General features: G+C 45.3%; 1 pseudogene; it reads left to right on the top strand.

Moving 5' to 3' along the window:
* Positions 1-20,030, top strand: part of LOC101763579 — a 64,507-nt pseudogene that overhangs the window by 8,405 nt on the left and 36,072 nt on the right.

Here is a 20,030-nt window from a genome sequence, read left to right as displayed (position 1 = left end):
CGAGTTTAGCAATCATCTAAAGAGTTGCGGAATTGTTCCACAACTTACGCCGCCTGGAACACCTCAGAGAAACGGTGTGTCCGAGCGACGTAATCGAACTTTGTTAGACATGGTTCGATCAATGATGAGCCAGTCAGACCTACCGTTGTCATTTTGGGGATACGCTCTAGAAACAGCAGCTTTCACACTTAATAGGGTACCATCTAAATCCGTAGTTAAGACACCATATGAGATATGGACTGGAAAGGTTCCTAGTTTGTCTTTTCTAAAGATTTGGGGATGTGAAGTGTTTGTCAAGCGACTTCAGTCGGACAAGATCACACCCAAGTCGGATAAGTGCATTTTCGTGGGATATCCAAAGGAGACTTTGGGATATTATTTCTACAACCGATCAGAAGGCAAAGTGTTTGTCGCTCGGAACGGGGTTTTCCTAGAGAAAGAGTTTCTCAAAGGAGAAAAGAGTGGAAAGACAGTGCATCTTGAAGAAGTTCAAGATGAGCCGATCGGGCAAGAATCAATGAGTGATGCTAACGTAGCAGAACAAGTTGAGATACCCATGGCAAGAGAAGCACCGCCACAACCACGAAGGTCGGCAAGGCTCCGCGAAATGCGGGAAATATTATTGTTGGACAATGATGAGCCTGCGACATATGCAGAAGCAATGATGGACCCAGACTACGAAAAATGGCAGAGTGCCATGCAATCCGAAATAGAGTCCATGGGAGACAATCAAGTTTGGAACTTGGTTGACCCGCCTGATGGTGTTAAAGCCATAGAGTGCAAGTGGATCTATAAGAAGAAAAAGGACATGGATGGAAATGTTCACATCTATAAAGCACGACTTGTCGCAAAAGGTTTTCGACAAGTTCAAGGAGTTGACTACGACGAGACCTTCTCGCCCGTAGTGATGCTTAAGTCCATTCGGATTATTCTAGCTATAGCTGCATATTTCGATTATGAGATATGGCAGATGGATGTCAAGACAGCTTTCCTGAATGGAAACCTAGCTGAGGACGTGTATATGATACAGCCCGAGGGTTTTGTCGATCCGAAAAATGCTGGAAAGGTATGCAAGCTTCAGAGATCCATTTATGGATTGAAGCAAGCATCTAGGAGTTGGAACATTCGTTTTGATGAAGTGGTCAAAGGGTTTGACTTCACCAAGAACGAAGAAGAGTCTTGTGTTTACAAGAAGGTTAGTGGGAGCTCTATAGTATTTCTAATCTTATATGTGGATGACATATTACTGATTGGAAATAACATTCCTATGCTTGAGTCCGTAAAGACTTCACTGAAAAATAGTTTTTCGATGAAGGACTTAGGGGAAGCGGCATATATTCTGGGCATTAAGATCTATAGAGATAGATCGAGAAGGCTTATAGGTCTGAGCCAAGATACTTATATTGACAAAGTGTTGAAGCGGTTCAGCATGGAAGAGGCAAAGAAAGGGTTCTTGCCTATGTCACATGGCATACATCTCAGCAAGACTCAGTGTCCTTCGACTGCTGATGAGCGGGATCGCATGAGTAGAGTGCCATATGCCTCGGCTATTGGATCTATCATGTATGCAATGATAAGTACTCGCCCAGATGTTTCATATGCGCTAAGTATGACAAGCAGACACCAATCTGATCCAGGTGAGAGTCACTGGACAGCGGTGAAAAACATTCTTAAGTACTTGAGAAGGACTAAAGATATGTTCCTCGTCTATGGAGATGAGGAGGAGCTCGTTGTAACAGGTTACACCGATGCTAGTTTCCAAACCGACAGAGATGATTCAAAGTCACAATCAAGATTTGTGTTCACACTGAATGGTGGTGCTGTTAGTTGGAAGAGTTCCAAGCAGGAGACGGTGGCCGACTCCACGACAGAAGCCGAGTACATCGCGGCTTCGGAAGCCGCGAAGGAAGGTGTTTGGATAAGGAATTTCCTCATTGAGCTTGGTGTGTTCCCGAATGCGTCCAGCCCATTGAATCTCTACTGTGATAATAATGGGGCAATTGCGCAAGCAAAGGAGCCAAGGAACCACTAGAAGAACAAACACGTAATGCAGCGATTTCATCTCATTCGAGACTTCGTTAACCGGGGTGAGATCAAGATATGCAAAATACACACGGATCTGAACATTTCTGATCCGTTGACAAAACCACTCCCGCAGGCTAAGCATGATGCGCATGTAAGAGCTATGGGTATTAGGTACCTTCTAGATTGACTCTAGTGCAAGTGGGAGACTGTTGGAGGTATGCCCTAGAGGCAATCATAGAGATGATGATATTCTATTTGTATCCATGATTTGTATGTTATGTTCATTGAATATCCATTGAAGGCTACTTGAATTGATTTGCAATTATGTGAATTGTATGTGAAACTCTTTACTTGTATGGTTATTCTAAAGTTGTCCCTAGTCGGAGTTCATGTGAGGACACACATGAATATTAGACTAGCACATGTATTAGTTGATGACTATGTTTCACAAGTTATGGACATGGAGATGTTGAACTAATAATGTGGACACATGTGGAGACATGTGCTAGGACTGACCCAACACGAGAAGTAGTTCTCTCTTTAAACAACATATACGCTTTGTCCTTAGACCTGAGATTGTCGCATGAATTCTAGATGTGGATCGACCTACTTAGGGGCTATCAAACACTACGCCGTAACAGGGTAGTTATAAAGGTAGCTTTTGGGTTTGTCAAGAAGCATGCTATGAGACATGGTCAATCAAGATGGGATTTGCCCCTCTCTGATTGAGAGTGATATCTCTGGGCCCCTCGAGTGATCGGATCCGAAAATGCATGGCCATGCTACGTACGGTTAAGAGTTAACCTACAAAGGGATTCCGAATCACAGGATCGAGAAAGAGCGGTCGACTTGAAGCTAGACCAAATATCGTGAGGCAAAGGGAATAGCATGTATATTATGTTGTAATGGTTCGTCTGATATGATCTTTGTGTGCGTATAGGAGTTGGCACGTCTTGCTAGAGGCCGCTACCGACTATTGGGCCGAGTAGGAATACTCGGGCCATGTCTATACGTATCCGAACCCATAGGGTCACACACTTAAGGGGCTAGAAGCCCAATTCGGATCTGATCCGAGTTGGATTAGGTTTAGAAGTACTAATGGGCCTCGGACCCAGAGGCCCGTCAGGAACCTCTATAAATAGAGGGGTGGGGGCGCCCTAGGGTTTAGACCTTTTGGCGAAACACACCTGCCGCGCCTCCCACGCCCTCGCCTGTTGCAACTCGCGGATCTAGCAGTCCGGCTTGCGACGCTTCCTTCCTGCACGTGTGGATACCTTGGAGGTGTTGCGCCTGCAGCACTTGGACGAGCCGCCGACGAGCCACGACGAGCCGCCGGCGAGCCACGACGAGCCGACGACGAGCCGCGACGAGCTGACGACGAGCCGCGGCACCGGAGGCGATCTTGCTGCACGTGGACGAGCTGCTGAGGAGCTGCTGGACGTGATCGACTACGTACGACTATGTTGATCGACTACGTACGACTACGTGATCGTCTTCACTGCATCGACGCATATCTACATCTTCCGCACCAGTAGTGCGTCGAGTGGTAATCCCGTGATCCTTATACGGCAGTTCTTCCTGGTTATACGCGGTAGAAATTTTGATTTGCGCTAGTGTAGCCTACCTCGTTTCCCTACACAAACTACTACTGAAGACCTCAGCTTTAGTCTCGGTTGGTAGGGGCCAAATCTCTCAAAAACCATCTGGGATAAAATTTTCAAGATAGGGGGCTCTTTTGTCCCGGATCGTTCAACCGGGACTAAAGGGTAAAGTCCCCCTTTAGTCACGGTTGGTGAAACCAACCGGGACTAAAGGGGATGCCACGCTAGGCGCGGGATGGGCCCCTTTAGTCCTGGTTGGTTTTTCCAACGGGGACTAAAGGGCATGCATGAAATTACAGGTGCCTGCATGGTGCCTGTAATTTCATTCATCACGGACCCCTCCCTTTAGTACTTAAGATTCTTTTTATAATGAAATCAAACTAGTATTTATACAAATAAAATTAGTATTTATACAATTACTATATATATAATTCTTAGTATACTATACAATTCTTAGCATATTATACAAATCAAACTAATATTTATATACAATTACTATATATACAAAATTTTGTCCCGGTATTCCTAGGATCCTCCCGTCATGGTATTGCTCGATGCATCTAATTTTCATCCATTGTAATGAAATTCTCCTTGTGGATTTATCACCTCGTCCACTAGGAATCCTACGAGACCTTCACATATTGCCCCTATTTTTTCCTTCTCCGAGAGTTTTAGTTGAATATTATACATCTGTAATTTCAAAATATGTGAATGTTACAGAATAATTAAATATAAGGAGCTAGAAAACAATTAACTATTAATAGTTTTATTTTACATACTTTCATCTCATGCGGTGTCTCCCGACCCTTGGATCCCACAAAACCGTACATGTGCTCACAGATGTAGTAGCCACATAGATTATTCCCGGGTTCTTGTCTTAAGCACTTCAGTGGGGGAAAAACAAGTTATGAAATATTCGTGCTATAGAATGTTCAAAATGTGCAAACTTCATACGTAACGGGAAGTCTATGTTGAATGTAAGTTTTTCCTTGAATGGACCTTTGTGTTTCTTGAGGAAATGTTTCCATGCGCTGCAGATTAAAATAATAAATGATACAGTGTTAGGTGAAAATTTAGGAAACAAACTTTTGCATGGAGATAAAGGTCTAGAATTATTAGAAGTTTAGTATGTCTTGAATGTCTTGGTAGTCCTTCGGTGGTTTCCTCAACGAATCGTAAAAAGTGACATGGCTCATATCAGGCTCAATTATTAGGAGGATCCGGTGGAAGCGTACATAAATGTTCATATTAGAGCTAACTAACATTAATCAGGTAAGAAAAAAGAAAATGAAAATAGATGGTACCCACACTTACTCAAAGTGTATGGTAGTAGTATGTAACTCTTGTAATATTGTTTGTCTAGGAAATTGTATACCTCCTCCAATGTTTTCTCTAGCTGATCCCGTATCTAGTTTTTGTTAACTAGGAATGGATCCATGAAGCCAACATGGAAGTATGCTTCTCTGCGGCATGTCTGAATTAGCATCCTACATAAAATGGAAGACGAAGTTAGTGGGGTGACGCATGCGCAAAAAATAATGATATGAGCCAAAATTTACATATAGATAAACAGACACTTAAAAAACCCAGATGGTGATGAGAGAGACGTCAAGGGCATCCTGATGGTACACTTCATATATATCCTTGAATTGCAGCCATAGGACTTTCTCGCCTTCGTCGAAATAATCTATCGATTTTACCTTAAAACCGAACATTTCCCTCTCGCCGCCAACTGCTTCATGTACCATTCATGGAATTCCTACATCTTCATGGATAGCTTCCGTACCAACTCAGGCCTTAATTACTAGAGGCTTGCCTAGCTCAAAGGTCCATTTTGGTACAACTGGCTGTGGAGCTGGCAGATCAACTTGCCCTAGACATTCAGCTAGGGACATACCTGTTTCTTGCACGAAATTCACGATATGTGCTTGTTGATCTAAGGGCATTGCTGCTATCTTTTTAGCATCTTTTTCTGGTATATGCCTGAGGTGGGGGACAGTACCACTTGAAGACGACTTTCCTTTCCTTCTTTGCTTCTCATCAGGCTTGACTAATGTTCAATCGTAGTTCGATAGTTGTGGCATCGTCTTCTTGGCTACTTCTGACATCTTAATAAGAAATTTAATTTTCTTCGATCTACAGGCAGTAGCTCCATCTCCTTTGTTTTTCTTTCTTCGGCCTTTTTACGAACCACTCCCTGCATTCTTTTTTGATTTTGGTCTAGTGTTCCCAATGAGTTATTTTGGCCTAGCGTTCCTCATGAGTCATTTCAGGCTTCTTTGTTTTCTTCTTTTGCTGACTTGGCTTGGAAGGTGGTGGTCATGACTTCATAAGTGGTGCTGCAGGTTCCTCACTCGATGCGGCTCTTAGTCCCGACGACGGTGATCGGGGAAGTGTGTTGTTGTCGTCGTCGCTCACACCACCTGGATGTGCTGGAGATGGAGATGGTGATCGAGCAGGAAGTGACGGTCCCAGTGGTAACAATGGTTCTGGAGCAGGTTGTGCTGGAGATGACGGTCCTGGAGCAGGCTGTGGTGGAGATGACGGTCTTGAGCTTTGAGGAGATGGTCGCTGCGGGAGATCTATGGGGAGTGGTGATGCCTCCGTGCTGGGGATGATGATGTTGCGTTTGCGCCATAGAATGATCCTGTGAAGCGCATCTCCTAGTGTCCTTTCCCCATCGCCTCCCGGGAGGTCGAGCTCTAGGCTTTCATATTGGCTATCACTATCAACGAGCTGCTCAAGGCCAATGCTGGTGTATCTATTTGGAATCTTCATGCCATGGGTTTTCTGCCCTATCAGGATTAGCAAGGTACTCTTGTATGCCACGTGTACATATAGTAGAAATAAAGAAGTTATTAAACTCCCGAGGCGTGGATGGATTGAGAAGATTGCATAAATATTATGTATAATTATACCTTAATGGTGATGTTGCCAAATGGTCTATGAAACTCACATGAGGTGTGTTGCATGATGACATCCACAGGGTACCTTTGCTCGTCCATGAGTTCGGCCCTTCTTGATGAAGGTGGCATCCTACATCTTCTTGAGTGTCTGCAATTGGGTGGCCATCTTCTTCAGCGTCCACACTTTTACATCTTTTTCAGAATATCTTTCGGGAAATGTGAAGTGTTTCTTGACATCTTCCCACAACATATTCTTTTGTGTATCCGGGAGTGCGTATGGATCATTTCTTTTGCCCTTCCATTTCCTTATGCTGATGGGCACATTGTCCCTTACGATTGCCCCGATCTGACTCACATACTTTCTTGCCACATGTTCAGGAGCAACTGGTTTGCCCACTTCTTTGACTTCCGTGATGATAAGCCTTCCTTACATTACCTTTGTACAACCTCGGGGGTTTTGACGGTTCGTCGATCTAGAGGGCTAACAGTTCAAGATTCATTAATTAGTACATAGTAATAATAAATATAAAACTACATATGGGGTAAAATAATGGAAATGATATATACCTCACCGGAACCTTCCATCACGGCAAGATTTTGCTAGAGCTTGGGTTCTTCATTGGCATCGCCGGACATGTTGAGGAACATGTACACCTGGCTACCCTCTTCATCGGTGTACATTACGGGCAGGTTGGAGCCACTACCACGAGCAATAATCTGCTCCATTATATACCTTGCGTGCTTGTCGTCTACCGTCTCAACTACTTTAAACACACATGAAATCATTGATACATGTATGTTAAGGTATATACATGAAATCATAGAACAACCATGAAATAAAACAAACTGATTGAAATGTACACATGAAACCATACAATAAATTATATATACAACACCTCTAAAAAAATGTCTTGAATGAAACTTACAAAAAATTTACATAAATGTCTTGAATCAAACTAACATGAAAACTTATATGAAATTTAACATTAAAAAGAATCACGCAATTTTCTATGAATTTCTACAAATTTAAACTAATTACTACAAATTCCTAAAAATTTCTACAAATTCCTACAAATTTCTACTAATTTCCACAAATTCCTTCTGATTTCTTTAAATTCCTACTAATTTCTACAAATTCCTACTAATTCCTACAAATTTCTACTAATTCCTACTAATTTCTAATAATTTTCGAACCATTTATACTAAATCATAGTAATGTAGTAAAAATTATACTAAATGTATACAAAATTATACTAAGCATCTCGACTAAATTATACTGATTTTTTATGAATTTCTACAAGTTTCTACTGATTTTCTAAGCATTCCTACAATTTCCTAATGATTTTTCTAACTAAAAAATAAAAAGGGCTCTTGCGTCAGCAAGGGTTCTGACGTGTGGAGAGGGGCGCGCGGGCGCACTGGGGGCGGTGCCTACCATCGGTGGGGTGGCGGGCGGTAGAGGTCGGGGCGGCGGGCGATGGAGGCCAGTGCGGCGGAGGGGCAATGCGGATGAGGAGGTGGACGAGCGGCGGAGGCTAGCGGTGCCACCGCTACGGCGGGGACGGAGGTGGCGGTGCGGACGGAGGCGGCGATAAGGAGGCGGTGTGGACGGATGCAGCGATGGGGGGGGGGGCGACAGTGGAGGTGGCAGGCCAGGGCGACGGAGGAGGTGGCGGGCTAGGCACGAGCGACAGCGCCCGGGGCAGTGGGCGATGAGGAGGACGGTAGGTGGCGACGGAGGCGGGCGACGAGCGCGCAGGATATTGGAAGGTGCAAAATTTCGCTAAGTGTTGAATGGGGAAGGGAGAGAAGGCAACTGTTCCTTTTAACCCCCCACCCTTTAGTCCCAGTTGCAAATTGCAATTGGGACTAAAGGAGCCTTTTGTCCCGTTTGCAAATTGCATCGGGGACAAAAGGCCCCCCTTCAATACACGTCAATGTCGTTGCCGGGTTGTTTTGGACCTTTGATAAGCACCGATATCATAATGAACTTCATTTTCATGCAAAACCAAGGAGGAAGGTTGAACATATATAGGATCACAGGCCAAGTACTATGATCACTACTCAACTCACCGAATGGATTGAATCCATCAGTACTTAAACCAAACTTTATGTTCCTTCCATCACTTTCAAAATCCGGAAATGTTCTATCAATTGATCTCCACTGGGCTCTTTCAAAGTCCGCGGGGTGTCTCGGCATCTCATCTTACTTATGTTCTTCTTTGTGCCATCACCATCGCATCAACTTAGCATTCGCCTTGTTTCTGAACAAACGCTTCAAACATGGTATTACAGGGTAATACCACATCACATTCATGGGAACTCTCTTCTTGGGAGGCTACCCCTCGACATCACCAGGATCATCTCGCATGATCTTATACCGCAGCACTCCACACATAGGGCAAGCATCCAATTTCTCATATTCATCACCACGATAGAGGATGCAGTCATTATTACGACATGCGTGTACCTTTTGAACCTCCAATCCCAGAGGAAAAACAATCTGTTTAGCTTCACATGTTGTGGATGGCAATTCATTATTCTCGGGAAGAATGTTCTTGACAATTTTTAATATCCCCTGAAATGCCTTATTGGACACACCATTTTTGGCATTCCACTGCATAAATTCTAGTGTGGTACCCAATTTTTTGTGCCCTTGTTTGCAATTTGGGTACAATAATTTTTTGTGATCATCTATTATGCAATGCAACTTTTCTTTGTGTGCATTCCATAGCACCTGACCAAGATCATCAATAGGGCCGTCTTCTGTAAACTCATCTTCATCAGCCTCTCCCATTGTACTCACCAAGCTCTTAGCCCTCTCTTTGCTTTCAACTACATCATCTCTAAATATCAATACTCTATCTCTGAGTACATTTATAAACCAAGTTCGCACCTTCATCGATGCATTTTTAATACCACTGAGATCAGAATCAATCAAATTGTAACCATATACCTGATATAGTCTTTTTGCTTCAACCAATTCAGCTTCCCAACCAAATAGAATATCAGAGTTAATATAGAATAGCTGACACATCTTCTCGTGCATTGATTCCCATTCTGCATAGATGACGTCTCTTTCTCTACTGCTATAATTGGCAATACCAATACTATGAATTTCCACCAGATGCTCCACTACTTTGTTATACAAAGATGCTTTCGCATCCTCAATATTGTCAAGTAAATAACTGCAAATATACACATCCGTCATATTCTCAAACATGTTGCCATTTCTTGGAAACTCAAAAGAAAGACTTAGATTATGTCTTCAATTTAATTTAGTAATATAATAGCGACTACATAGTTATTTGACATCAACAATTTATTGACAACATCAACATACTATAACCACGTTAAGTTTCGCAAAAAGTGTGGTCATGATTTACAATCTCCAATTATTTATACACCTAATCTATGGGAGAACTTCATATATCTATGACCCCTTCAGTTCAAGTAATGGTGTTTCCTACTTAATCAACTGCTTTTCCATTTCTTTATGGTGAATATTCGTGTCCATTTCTATAGAGTAAGCAAAATATATAGATCTACTCCTATCTTTGTATGCAGAGACTACATATTGATGAACTAACCTGTGAATCACTTGGGTTCCAGCAATAATCCTACTGCAGTGCTAGCGAACATTTCACTTTACTGCGAGAATCGAAAGAGACCCACGTACCATTCCTCCCCATCCTCCTTACTCCGATCTGTTTGAAACGAAACATGGATTAGTTAGTCGAATCAAATCCAACAGGCATCATTAGATAGCTTTTAACTATTTTCATTTATAGTTTTATACTAATGAAAGGAGAAAGATATAGGAGACAATCAGCCCACTAACTGCTCCAAATTATTTGAGCAATAATCCACACTCTTGTGGTGTTCAAATGTGAATTTTTTTTTTCCAAATTGAGTATATACGTCATCATCGCCAATGGACTAACTAACAAACCAAGGGACATCATCGTCAATGATTGAACGTGAATTCAGGAATTGCATTATATGCCTAACTTTGGAAATGATCTGTCCACAGTACTAATAAAGTCTCACATTTAGAACTGAGTCTATCACAATAGTTTTCAGAAATTAGTATATATGAAGGCATTAGAATGATAGGAGTAATCTTGTTGGGAAAAAACTTTCATTATTCTATGTATTCACTAAATTTCACAAATAGTTTTCAATAGAAAATAAGTACCAAAGCTACTGTGCAAACATTCGCTACTACAGAAATTGTCTTCACTAACGGGCTATCACCGCTGGTTTTAGGTGAACCGTTAGTGAAGATGTTTCACTGCCCGTTCAGAATAAGTAGTTGGGCGTGCTTGATGTTGGAACTGGCGTTGAAAATGTATATCACCGCCAGTTCCAATCACGAGCCGGTGATGAAAACTTTCACAACCGGCTCATAATACAAACCGGCAGTGATAGCTGGCTTGGACCCAAAATTTTTATCCAACCTAGTTCTGAGAGAGTTCGCATCTGCATATTTCTTTAACCCCGTTTAGCCTCTCTCCCTCCCCACAATCCCTCTTCCCTTTCCCTCTCTCCTCACAATCCCTCCCCTCCCTCCCTGCATGCCCCCTTCCTCTAGCAATCTCTCTCTCAGCCTCACCCCCAATCCCGCGGATCTCTCCCTTCCCGCTCGGATCTCGGCCTCCTGCTGCCCATCCCCTCCACCCTCTGCTTGCCCCCTCACTCGCACAGAGCAGCTCGCAGTGAGTAGCAGCAGCGGGGCGAGGAGCAGTGGCGGCCGGTGTGGGGGCGAGACGTGGCGGCCAGTGAGACGAGGCACGGTAGCGATCTGCGGATGAGATGGTGGTCCGTTGAGCGAGGCACAGTGGGGCGAGGAGAAGCGGCACGGCAGGATAAGGTGCAGCAGTGGCTGGTGTGGGGTGAGGCGTCATGGTATCCCGGGGGCGAGGCACGGCAGCGGTCTGCGAGTGAGGCGGCGGTCCATGGGGCGAGACACAGCAGCGGCCAAGGCCTAGCACGACGGGGTGAGGAGCAATGGCATGCAGATTGAGGAGCGTCGGCGCGGCAGGCAGGGCAACCAGCGGCATGTATTTTGTTTTTATATTTTTTTGTAATGGGCATCACTATAGGTTTACAAGCCTGGGGGATCCCTAAACCAGCGGTGATGAAGATTTTAGGACCGCGGTGATGAGCCACTAGTGATTTGTGATTGGACAAAGTATGCAAACATCTATCAAACAAGATTGTCATAATCGTAGATTCTAAATTGAATGGAGATCTCAAGGTAAGGTCTCAACCACTATATCTCCAAAATATAAATTCTATAAAGGTAGACTTTGTCAGATCGATTATTGATGTCAATAGAAATGTGTTTTCCGCTAATATAATTGTTCTCTCGGTGTTAGTTGGTGTGTCCATAGACAGCGAAGCTGCATCCTCATAACCGGACGGCCTAGTCTCAATAAGCATATAATAATAAGTGAGTAGTGTGCGCACGTGCACTCATATGAATGAGTGATTTTAAAAAAGACATATGTGCGTGGCCTCTATAAATACAGGGTGCCTCCCAATATGTTACTACCCTATAACCCTTTACCTGTAGCAAATGGACGTGAAGAAGCGCGTGGCCATCATAGGAGCCGGCCCAAGCGGCCTGGCGGCATGCAAGCACGCGCTGCCCAAGTGCTTCCGGCCGGTCGTCCTCGAGGCCGCGACGCCGTCAGCGGCGTGTGGACGCGGACCCTGTCCTCCACAAGGCTGCAGACGCCGGCATCGGCGTTCACTAGTAGAGAACTCACCTTCCAGCGCTCCCTTTTGTCCCGATTTAAAGTTGGTCCGTAAGTGGCGCACCACGGTAGGCTGAATTGGAGGGAGCTTTAGTCCCGGTTGTAAATACCAACTGGGACTAATGTTGGAGGTATGCCCTAGAGGCAATCATAGAGATGATGATATTCCGTTTGTATCCATGATTTGTATATTGTGTTCATTGAATATCCATTAAAGGCTACTTGAATTGATTTGCAATTATGTGAATTGTATGTGAAACTCTTTACTTGTATGGTTATTCTAAAGTTGTCCCTAGTCGGAGTTCATGTGAGGACACACATGAATATTAGACTAGCACATGTATTAGTTGATGACTATGTTTCACAAGTCATGGACATGGAGATGTTGAACTAATAATGTGGACACATGTGGAGACATGTGCTAGGACTGACCCAACACGAGAAGTAGTTCTCTCTTTAAACAACATATACGCTTTGTCCTTAGACCTGAGATTGTCGCATGTATTCTAGATGTGGATCGACCTACTTAGGGGCTATCAAACGCTACGCCGTAACAGGGTAGTTATAAAGGTAGCTTTCGGGTTTGTCAAGAAGCATGCTATGAGACATGGTCAATCAAGATGGGATTTGCCCTTCTCTGATTGAGAGTGATATCTCTGGGCCCCTCGAGTGATCGGATCCAAAAATGCATGGCCATGCTACGTACGGTTAAGAGTTAACCTACAAAGGGATTCCGAATCACAGGATCGAGAAAGAGCGGTCGGCTTGAAGCTAGACCAAATATCGTGAGGCAAAGGGAATAGCATGTATATTATGTTGTGATGGTTCGTCTGATATGATCTTCGTGTGCGTATAGGAGTTGGCACGTCTTGCTAGAGGCCGCTACCGACTATTGGGCCGAGTAGGAGTACTCGGGCCATGTCTATACGTATCTGAACCCATAGGGTCACACACTTAAGGGGCTGGAAGCCCAATTCGGATCTGATCCGAGTTGGATTAGGTTTAGAAGTACTAATGGGCCTCGGACCCAGAGGCCCGTCAGGAACCTCTATAAATAGAGGGGTGGGGGCGCCCTAGGGTTCACACCTTTTGGCGAAACACACCTGCCGCGCCTCCCACGCCCTCGCCTGTTGCAACTCGCGGATCTAGCAGTCCGGCTTGCGATGCTTCCTCCCTGCACGTGTGGATACCTTGGAGGTGTTGCGCCTGCAGCACTTGGACGAGCCGCCGACGAGCCACGACGAGCCGCGGCACCGGAGGCGATCTTGCTGCACGTGGACGAGCTGCTGAGGAGCTGCTGGACGTGATCGACTACGTACGACTATGTTGATCGACTACGTACGACTACGTGATCGTCTTCACTGCATCGACGCATATCTACATCTTCCGCACCAGTAGTGCATCGAGTGGTAATCCCGTGATCCTTATACGGCAGTTCTTCCTGGTTATACGCGGTAGAAATTTTGATTTGCGCTAGTGTAGCCTACCTCGTATCCCAACAACTAAAGCCCTCCCTTAGTCCCGGTTTCAACGGTCGGATTTTTGCCACCGGCGGCGTCCCTTTTATCCCGGCTGGCCAACCGGGACAAAAGGTTTACTCCCAGTTGGTAATCCAACCGGGACAAAAGGGGTTGTGTTTGTCGCGTTTGCAACTAGGATAAAAACTCCTCCCCTATAAAATCGCAAGACAAAGGCCACTTCTTCCTCCTTCAGCCTGAGCCACTCCACTCCACTAGACAAAGAGCTTCATCCTCCTCTCCATGGCACCGAAGCAAGCCTAAGGGAGGTGCTGTTCGAATTTTTTTTTCCTCATTTCCGTGGGATTTCACTCATCCAAAGTGTTGTGAAGGTTAGCTACTTTATCCTCCTTTTATTTATTGTTGTTATGCTTTAGAGAGGGAGAAAAATGAGTTGGTTAGAATGAGGGAGAATGGAGAGGATTTGTATTTATACATGTTTTTCAGCTAGAATGTGATGGATAGTTTGCTTGTTATATACGATTCATATTAGTTAAAACAACTTGATGTGTGAAAGAATGTGAAGGAGAAAATGGAGAGGATTTTGAGCTAGAATATGAGGGAGAATGGAGAGTAAATGTGAGGAAGAATTAAGAGGATTTCAATATTATGTATCAGAAAAAATTAGAGTAAATGTGTGTTGACGCCAGATTTTGACACGTATGGAATCGGCGTCAGAAAGGAGAAAGGATTGGCTGATGCAGTGAGTTGAAAGGTCACAATTGGGAATCGGCCGATTGGTGCTACAGTTGGAGATCGGCCGATTGGCGCTGCAGTGTTTTGGCAGACGGAGTTGGTAGAGATCGACCGATTGGAAGGCTGGAGCAATTGGGCCAATGTGGGCTTGAAATGGATCAGGAAGAGAAGATGAAGGAGGATTGGCCCGTAGGAGTGCAATAACCAACTCCAATACGAGTTGTACTTGTAGATATTCGTTTCCGTTTAAAATTAGAGATAGATCCTAGTCGGTTAGGAAATTGGTTGTAACAGGCTATAAATAGACACCTTTAGAGATCTGCAAACAACACATCAATCAATACAACAATCTACTATTTCCTCGTACTTTACATTCAAGTCGGCAACTTCGTCAATACTTTTTCTTCTTTCACGAGTTCGTACGGGTTGGCAGGGCTGCATCGACACGATCTCCGGCCGATTCTGTAAGTTCTATTTATCGAGTAATATCTAAGCTTTAACTTCGGGCACATCTCTGTCATTTCGTTTAGATTTATTCATCAGTTATTGATATTTACTAGAATTCTAGGTTTTACCTGTTGTTCTAGTTTTATCACCAGTTATCCAACTTGAGATTAGAACTTTCATCTTGATTATCATTATTTTCATCCACTATCTTTACATAGCCGATTAGATCTATTTCAAGTGTTGCTCCTGAGGCGTTATCTAGTTTACTCTAGCAGTTTTCTTTATAATCGTTGCGTGATTGTCGGCTTTATCATATCCGATTATCTTTTTATAGCAAATTGACCGATTCGCTGATACGCTTTCTCGAGATCGGAACCTTAGCCGATCGCAACCCCTGGAATTTGACACGTTTCTCCCTTGCCAATCAATAGGTCAGATTGGCTGGCACGCTGCGCGAACAGCATCAGGGCGATCACCCGAACAGGAGCTAAGCAGATTCTCCCAGGTCGTGTGTCCGACACTTAGAGTCAATCGGCTGACTTTTAGCGCCAACACGCTTTTGGCACGCTCGATGGGACCACTTCAACCTCTACTATGTCGAAAGCTGCCAAAATCTCCGAAGACAACGTCATCGAGGTGACGGAAGCAGACCTCAAGGACGACCAGAAGGAAGAGTTGGAAAGGTAGATAGAACAATACCGGAAAACATTCCTGCAATCTTTCAGTCATACCAGGAGCGAGGAGACCATCAAGAAGGCTCCTTTTCCAACTCCCCGCCAGATCACAATCGTCGAGGACTCGGGTAAGGTGTCTGAGATGGTTCAGCAGTCCGTCTACCAGGCTTTCATCGATAAATCCCCGGTGATAACCAACACGCTATACAATGCCATCATCAGCTCCCTGGCTAATGGCGTATCTCAAGGATATCAGGGCCCAGCGTACGCCCCACCTATTACAGCCCCGGTCAGGAATTTTCCAAGCACATCTCACTCGGCTCCTCAGCCGATCCAAGGTCAACATGGAGGACCCGGCGCTTCTTTGCCGCCAGTGCACCCAGGATACAATGGTGCACCATACCTCCAGTCACAAGTGCCACCTCAAACTGCTCAGATTTCCTCCGCGCAATCATTACCATTAAATTCAATGCCTTGGGGGGCACCATCGACAGCGGCTGTCCAAGATCAATTGACCAGTTATGGAGGCTCTCCGATCCAGGCACCATTCCAATCGGCCGTTCGGCCAACAATCCCACAGTATCAACAAGCCACGTCAAAAATTGGCAGGGGGACAGATACTGCTGAGGCGCTCTGGGGTGCTGCGCCGATAATACTATACGATGAGGTGGTCGGTTCGCTGAGACACCAGATGCCAACCACTCAGCCAGCCATGTTACCGCAGAACCCGCCGCACACCTTCGTTCATCACCCGGTCATCCCACCGCCGATCTACCAACATGTGCCGACTCCCCAGCCAGTATTTCATCAACAGCAAGTAGACTGGATGGCAAGGATAGTAGAGGTGATTCAAGATCAATTCGGGCTGAAGCCAAAGGTACAACTTACACGTACAGAACGCCGTACCCACCAGCCTACGATCTACTGTCGTTTCCCCATCGGTACAAAGTTCCCGACTTCACCAAGTTTTCAAGGCTTGATGACACCTCAACTGTGGAGCACGTGAACAGGTTCATCATCCAATGCGGAGAGGCAGCTACACAGGATGCCCTACGGGTGCGTCTTTTCTCATCATCCCTGTCCAGGTCGGCCTTCCAATGGTTCACTACGCTGCCACCCAACTCCATAGTTACTTGGGCCGACTTGGAGAAGCAGTTCCACAAGTACTTCTACGCGGGAGTGCATGAGATGAAGCTCTTAGATCTGACCAACATCAGGCAAAGAAGCGACGAGCCAGTGTCCACCTATGTGCAGAGGTTCAGAGAGGTCAGAAACAAGTGCTACACCCTAGTCCTGACCGATGCGCAGCTGGCTAATATAGCCTTCCAAGGTCTCCTGCCACACATCAAAGAGAAGTACACTTCCCAGGAGTTCGAAAGCCTGAGTCAAATCATGCACCGATTGTCTGGTCAGGAAGTACGCCCTTTGATCAGCGGAGAAATTTTCAGAAGAAGGTGTCATATTTGGAGGGATCTGAATCCGAGGAGGAGTTGGAAATTGGCCTAGCAGAGTGGGTTAAAGGAAAAAAGCCGATATCATGTCCTTTCGGGAAAAAGGAACCGGAGGCGTTTGGTTTTGACACGTCAAAGGCCAACAAAATTTTCGACTTACTCCTCCAAGAAGGGCAAATCAAGCTCTCACCCTATCATACGATCCCATCGGCCGAACAGCTGAAGAAGATGAAGTATTGCAAATGGCACAACGCCACGTCCTACGACACAAATGAGTGCATGATCTTCCGTCAGCAAATACAATCAGCCATCGAACAAGGCAGGCTCAAGTTTGAGGTCCCGACAAAGCCAGCAAAGCCAATGAAGATTGATCAGCATCCTTTCCCCACCAACATGGTTGATACAGGAAGAAACACGCTTCAAACCAAAGTGCTGACATCAGAATCGGCTAAAAAGAGCGGCGCCATGGACCCCAGGAATCAAGCTACGCCCGAAGACGTCAAAGGGAAGAGATGGATGGATGATGAAGGCGAAGGATCGGAAGAACCGTGCAGACCCATCACTTCCCAATTCTTGCTCAACAAAATACCAGCGGCAACAGGAAAATTCAAGATTTCGTGAAGAGATGATGTGATGACACAAAGATTATTGGCGATGCCCGTTCTTCATCCATTGCTGGGAAAATAACCTCAGGTTGCCATCGGCCGATAATTGCCCAGAGTGCAGCTGTCCATATCGCAACAATCGCCCGTTCAGAAGGTCTCGTTCTAGGGACAGAGGATCAGAGCCAATCAGCACAAACTAGCGCGAGCAAGAGGATCGGTGCCTTTCAGTGCGTGATCGGCTGGGGGCAGAAGTGACCGATATGATCGGCCAAAGGAAAGACGCGAGCGATACAATAGGCCGGGGGGCAGGACTGACCAGCATGACCGACCAGGGGGCAGAGTCAGTGCACACGATTGCCTAGAAGAGATGGCCGATGCTCGGGTGTCAGATGAAAATCCCCTGGGGCGGGAGCCAGAATGGGAGCGCGCCAGACCGCCGGTCAAACCAGCGAACCCCAGGTGGTGCCCTGATGGACTGACCAAATCCCAAAAAAGAAGGATCCAACGTTTGCGCCAATGGGAGCAACAGGAAGAAGAGCAGCGACAGATAGTGGATAAGAGGGATGACAAATAGTGGAGCAACTAGGAACATCTAGCCGATTTGCGGGAGGTATTAGAATGCACAAGGAAGCATGGGTTGAAAATGAACCCGAACAAGTACGCTTTCAGCGTATCCGCCAGGCAGTTTCTGGGATTCATGGTTCATGAGTGTGGGATAGAGGTCAACCGGAAGATCATAGCGGCCATCAATAAAGTCGTGACCCCACAGAATAAAACTGAGTTGCAATCCTTAATCGGCAAAGTCAATTTCATCAGAAGATTCATATCCAACCTGTCCGGGCGTATTCAAGCCTTCACGCCGTTACTGAAGTTGAAACCCGACCAAGAGTTCGTATGAGGAGAAGAACAACGAAAGGCACTTGAAGACATCAAGCAATACCTAATCTCGCCACCTGTACTGGTCCCACCACAAGCTGACAAGCCGTTCAAGCTATACTTATCGGTTGATGAACGAGCCATCGGATCGGCGCTGGTACAGGAGTTTGAAGGAAAGGAACGGGTGATATATTACGTTAGTAGAAGACTTCTGGACGTTGAGACGAGATATTCCCTAGTAGAGCGACTGTGCCTATGTCTTTACTTCTCATGTACCAAACTCAGGCACTACTTGTTATCGGCAGAGTGCATAGTCGTATGCAAAGATGACGTAATAAAATACATGCTGTCGTTGCCGATTTTGAAAGGGTGGATTGGAAAATGGATCTTGGCTTTGTCAGAGTTTGACCTAAGATATGAATTGGCCAAAGCTGTCAAAGGTCAAGTCATGGCCAATTTCGTCGCACAGCACTGCGGACCAGAAGTTGTTGTCGTTGAGCCAGTTCCGTGGACTCTATACTTTGATGGTTCGTCATGCAAGGTCGGATCAGGAATCAGCATCGTTCTCATATTGCCTCGGGAGGCAAGCTATGATTTCTCTCTGCGATAGAAGCATCAGTGACCAATAATCAGGCGGAATACCGAGCCGTCCTAAAAGGGATACAATTATTAAGAGAGATCAAGGCCGACGCTGTGGAAATTTTTGGGGATTCCATCTCATCGTAGACCAATTGATAGGGAGGTCCGAATGCAAAGACAACATTTTGAGAATTCACTACGAGGATTGCCTCCAACTTTTAAAAAAATTCAAGTCCGCGGTTATTGAGCATATTCCTAGAAACTATAATGAGGAGGCCAATCGGCTTGCCCAACACGCATCCGGGTATCGGCCGATTCAAGGCGCCATGACTCTGGAACTCGCAGCCGACGATTGGCGAAAAGAGATTGCCGACTACTTGAAAGATCCATCCAAGAAAGTGGATCTTTCTTGGATCGGCGAGTGCATTTTCAAGCCACAAAGTACGTATTACTAGAAGACGATTTGTTCTACCGAATGATTGACGGGGTTCTGCTCAAATGCCTAGGGACAGAGGAGGCAAAGATCCTGATGGGAGAAATCCACGAACGTGTGTGCGGAGCTCACCAATCAGCCCATAAGATGAAGTGGATGATTAGGAATAACGGATATTATTGGCTGACGATCCTTGAAGATTGCTTCAAATATTATAAAGGGTGTCAGGATTGTCAGAAGTTTGGAAATGTACAACGTGCGCCCGCATCGGCCATGAATCCAATAATCAAGCCATGGCCGTTCAGAGGTTGGGGAATAGACCTCATCGGTCAAATTTATCCTCCATCAAGCAAGGGACATAAGTTCATATTAGTAGCTATTGACTATTTTACCAAATGGGTGGAGGTGATCCCACTAAAGGCCGTGACATCGGCCTCCATGGTCGATTTCGTGAAAGA

Source organism: Setaria italica, chromosome VI (assembly GCF_000263155.2).
Source record: "Setaria italica strain Yugu1 chromosome VI, Setaria_italica_v2.0, whole genome shotgun sequence".
Taxonomy (NCBI): domain Eukaryota; kingdom Viridiplantae; phylum Streptophyta; class Magnoliopsida; order Poales; family Poaceae; genus Setaria; species Setaria italica.
The sequence above is the reverse complement of the archived record's forward strand: the minus strand, read 5'-3'. Positions and strand labels throughout refer to the sequence as shown.